Raw genomic sequence first — 4831 nt, 5'->3', positions numbered from 1 at the left:
GCTTTTGGTCAATCTCTAGTCACATCAGTCTCCACCTACCAGGATGGGTTTGGTGCCTTCATGTTCTAAGAAACAAATATGATTGTGCTGTGGAACATGAAAGCAAATGTTCATGGAAAGCCTGAGCTTTAACATCTTATTCAACACCATAATTAAATGTCACCACATTATCTGTGTAAGTGTTGTCATAAGAAGGGGAAAATGAATAATGTTTGGGCTCTTCTAACAGTATTATTTCAGATCTTAGGAACAAGGTGATCTGTTTCACAGGTATGTGCTCCAGGGTTAAATAAACTCTAAAGTAAAAATTATTTTTCTCTGAAAATAAGGTAAACTGAAGCCCAAATTTGAATAGCAAAATAACAAGCTGCTCTTTGCCAAAGGCAAACAAACAAACAAACAAATCCTTAGTGCTATGCCTACTGGTGTCCCTTCATAGGCCTTGGTTTTTATCAGTTATTGACACCTCCAGCTCCAGTGTTATTCAGTAAAACCTCAACCAGGCTGCTGGGTAATGAACACTAAAAATTATGGGTTTAGTTTAATTCAGACATTACAGGCTATAAATGACCCTATGAAGAAATCTAGCATACGAGTCATTTAAAACGTTAACACTGTCATTGTGAGCACCTGAATCTGTTCCCTTCCCTGCAAGCTGGGACATGGTGAAGCCCCCGGGGCTGTTTCCCAGCACACAGGGAGGTGGCTCTGGGAACTGGTGCTTGTTGATCCCCCCAAACTCCAGGCTGCCCTCAGAGTAAGATTTCCAAAGCAGTCATCTATTTGTTTGATGGATTAAAAAGTCGTAACTCAACCTCTAGATCTTCCTCAGCTGCCCTGAGAGGTGCCCGGACCCAAGGAATTCCTGAGGAATTCCCGAGGAATTCCCGAGGAGCCGGGAGGGGCGGGGGGAGCGCGGCCGCTGTCCATGGTGCTGCAGCGCCTCTAGGATGGGTTGGGCTGGAAGGGAACCTAAAGATCATGTAGTTCCAGCCCCCTGCATGGGCAGGGACACCTCCCACCAGCCCAGGCTGCTCCAAGCCCCATCCAACCTGCCCTTCAACACTGCCAGGGATGGGGCAGCCACAGCTTCCCCGGGCAACCTGGGCCAGGCTCTCACCACCCTCACAGGAAAAAAAATTCCTTCTCAGAGGAGGCTCTCAGAGCACTTGAACACCCAAGTTTGTGTGTCTGCCTCACTAAATAAGAAATAAACACCGGCTTTGTTAAGTATTTTAAGCTCTTGCTTTAGAATTTTGATAAATTCTCATGGAATCACAGAATCATGCAATGGTTTGGCTTGGAAGGGGCCTTTAAAGTTCATCTAGTCCAGCCCTCCTGCAATGAGCAGGGACATCTTCAGCTAGATCAGGTTGCTCAGAGCCCCACCCAACCTGACCTTGAATGTTTCCAGGGATGGGGCTCCTACAACCTCTCAGGGCAAACCTGGGCCAGTGTTTCCCCACCCTTAATTCAAAATTCTAATCTCTCAGCCTCAGATGGAAAACCTTGTGCTATTTTGAGCCAGCAGAGTTACTCCAATTATTGAAAACAAGTGTGTGGGCATCTTGGAGAGAGAACAACAGAGTCTATGAAAACACTCATTTCAGTGAGAAATGTTTTTCCTCACTGGAATTTGTAATTAATTTGTTGGCCTGAGGCAGTTTGGATTTTCTGACTTATGACAAGAACAACAAATGCTGGAGTAGTTTTTGTCTGAAGTTTGTGCAGTGCCCAAGGGGCAGTTGGAAATTAACTGCTCCGAGGAAGCAACAAGATTGTAGCCACTTAGCAGATGTATTATTATATGACTTTCGTTTGATGCTCATTTTCTTTTTGTTTCTAATGATACCAGAGATGAACAGAGGTGGTGCTGAGGCACTGACATGAAATCAAAGTCATAAAAGTGTACCCAAAATTAAGAAGGATCCAAAATGAGCAATTGGCTGGCACAGGGGAAATCAACTTTTGCTGAAGTAAGATCTTCTTTTTACCCTGAGAACTACTCAGTGTGTTCCATCAGGCTGAGTTTAATCAGGATGCCTCGTCCACTCACGTGTTGCAATCCAAGAGGCACATCCTGAACACAAGTTCCTGAGAGTATCTGCACTTGCCCTGGGAGCTGACAGGAAGCCACAGTCATACAGATCATCTGTGCAGAGAGAACATGAGCCATGCAAAGCCATGGAATAGTTTGGGTTTGGTGTCATAAGCTAAAGGGTGTTTTAAATGAGGGCTTCAAGGTATCCATAGATCCCATTCTTTCTCCTGGGACTTCCTAGCCTGGAAGAACTTGTCAGAACATGATACTCCTGGTATTCATTGGTGCATATTCTGGTGGTAAAAGGAAAAGTATTTGGTGTAGAACTTCTGCAAAAAAGGAAGGGCACAAAGGAACCAGATCCAAGTAAGTCAATAATCAGATACAAGTATTGTAGCAAAGCATGTTAAACTTCCCAGCACCTTGGTGGCCAGGGTGGACCTCACCCTTGGTTGGAAGAGAAGAGCTTATCCCACTCTATGACTGATAAATCATGTGGATAGTTATATATATGGTCCCTCTTGGTGACAGTGCAGCCCTGAGCTCCCTTGGGAGGCGAGTTGCTCTGAGATTTGCTGCTATTACTCAGAATTATTTCCAAAGTAAAGGATCATTTTGAGAATTCATTCGATGTTGGCTCCAAAAGACAAATGCATCACTTGGACACTAAACATGCAGATCTACTTAGTGTCATCTTTGCTGTAAATAAGAAGGGTTTGACCTGAACAATAGGGGGAAATTGTGTCATGCAGAAGGGCTGTTCTACTAACACAAACTGTTGTGCTGTCAAAATAGGACTGAGGGATTGAAGTGGCCTGTGGACTTTCCTGTCAACCTTTGCACAAATATAACTTTGATTCCTGGAGATTTATTTGGGTTTATATCTCACCTATTGTCTACACAAGGTGAATTTCAAATAGAACAAAAGTGACTGAGTGTATGTGTTCAGACTTGGAGGAAACAGGTCCCTGGTATTTGCATTAATAAGTCTTGTTGTTTCATAACACAATTCAACACTTTATCACTCAGAATGGTGTTTTGATGCAAAGTTTTGACTGAATTTCCTTCTGGCATTTATATAAAGGAATTAAACCAACTGACAAATGGAACTTTATCACTGATGATTTCAGCTGGTCTGCAATGAAAATAGTGAAGCTGACAGCATCTCAGATGCTGGTGGAATCTATTTTAGGATCAAACCAGTGCATGTGTTCTGCTGTTGTACAGAGATAATCTGAAATAGATCTTCACAAAATTGTTCATCTCATCCTTTTCTCCAGTTTTCAGCCCTCATTCCTGATTTTTTTTCTCATTTTATTAAAATTGGTGCAGCTTGACATGAAGGTTTTGTAGTTGATAGGCATACAAAAGCCAAAATAGAAGATGTGGTGATGAAATTCCACTTTAAAAAATTGTAAAACTCTGGAAAAGTGAAAGTGAGCAATAAACAAATTATTTAACAACTCTTTTTTTTATGTCAGTCTTTGAAAATGTCATTATCCCTTCTGGAATAAAATCCAGGCTGGTCTTACTGGAGTAAGTTTTTGTCTAGTCTCACATTTGATAGAAAAATTAGATGCAGAACATGCTTTTAAAACCTTGACAGGTTAAAAACTGAGAATGACTGCCAAAATTCATGAAATCTCATTAATTAAGAACCTAAAAAAAAAGTTTTAAAATTCCCCCTTGCCCTCCTTGGAGGGGATTCCAGCCTTGCAAAGCAAATGTCATTGGAAGAGTTTGAGTTCATGGAAAAAGAAATTCTGTCTGACAGAAGAGAAAAATTGAGGGCCCCAAGAGTGTAAGAACATCAAGTCAAGCCAGAGCAAACCAGATCTGCAATATATTAAGCCTGAATCAGACTACTGAGTCATTCCCACACTGAAGGCAGCCAGCTATTTTGAGTTGGACCGTGAGGTCCCCATGCTCAGATTTTACTCCAGTAATACTCTCACTGAGGATTCCATGTAATAGGTTTACACATTTGTTTAAACTTCTTCACTTGCTGGTCATAACCCCCAGTCTGAATAAGGAAGGGGAGGAATTAATACTGTTAGATATCAATGACTTTTTGACAGTGTGGGATGGAGAGATCCACATGGTGCCCCAGCCTGGGCTGGGAAGTGTCTCAGGCCCTCAGGACCAGGGCAATAAATGAATCCAGGAGAACTCTGCATTTCTGGGCTTTATCTGCCCACAGAGATGTCTTTATTTTCTAGGTTTGTTTTTTTTTTCCCCCCTCCTCTCTACTGTTCAGCTCTGAATTGTGTTTCCACAAAAAGACCTTGGCAGGCTGAAATTCAGCTTGCCAGCATGGTTTCCTTTGACAGCAGCACAATGCTGGAATTAAATACCAGTTGTAGGCTCTGCTCAGTCATTCTCCCAAGCAGATTGGAGACCCACATTGGAAAGTGCTTGTGTTTTTGGAATTGGATTGCTTTACAGCACTTTTCTGTGTCTAGTGTTTTTGTAGCTATCTGCATTCATCACACTAAGTGCTTTTAGGTTTACCAAACTCATGTATGGAAAATAAATAGGGATATATGTTTGTGTGCACACACACATTTTGTATTTATATATGTATAAGGTCTCTCTGCCCATAGCAGGCAGTTGGAACTGGATGATCTTTAAGATCCCTTCCAACCCAACCCAGTCTGTGATTCAATGTTTCTGTGACTGTGTCTGCATATATGTAAATGTATTTCCACACATTGGCCTATGAGGAGCAGGAAAACTGAAACTCCTTCTCTAATATGTTTCCTCAGTTGGTGCAGATCCTCTCTCGCTCTG

The sequence above is a fragment of the Chaetura pelagica genome, unplaced genomic scaffold (genome assembly GCF_000747805.2).
Source record: "Chaetura pelagica isolate M959 unplaced genomic scaffold, ChaPel_1.0 scaffold408, whole genome shotgun sequence".
Taxonomy (NCBI): Eukaryota; Metazoa; Chordata; class Aves; order Apodiformes; family Apodidae; genus Chaetura; species Chaetura pelagica.
Note: the sequence above shows the minus strand (reverse complement) of the source record.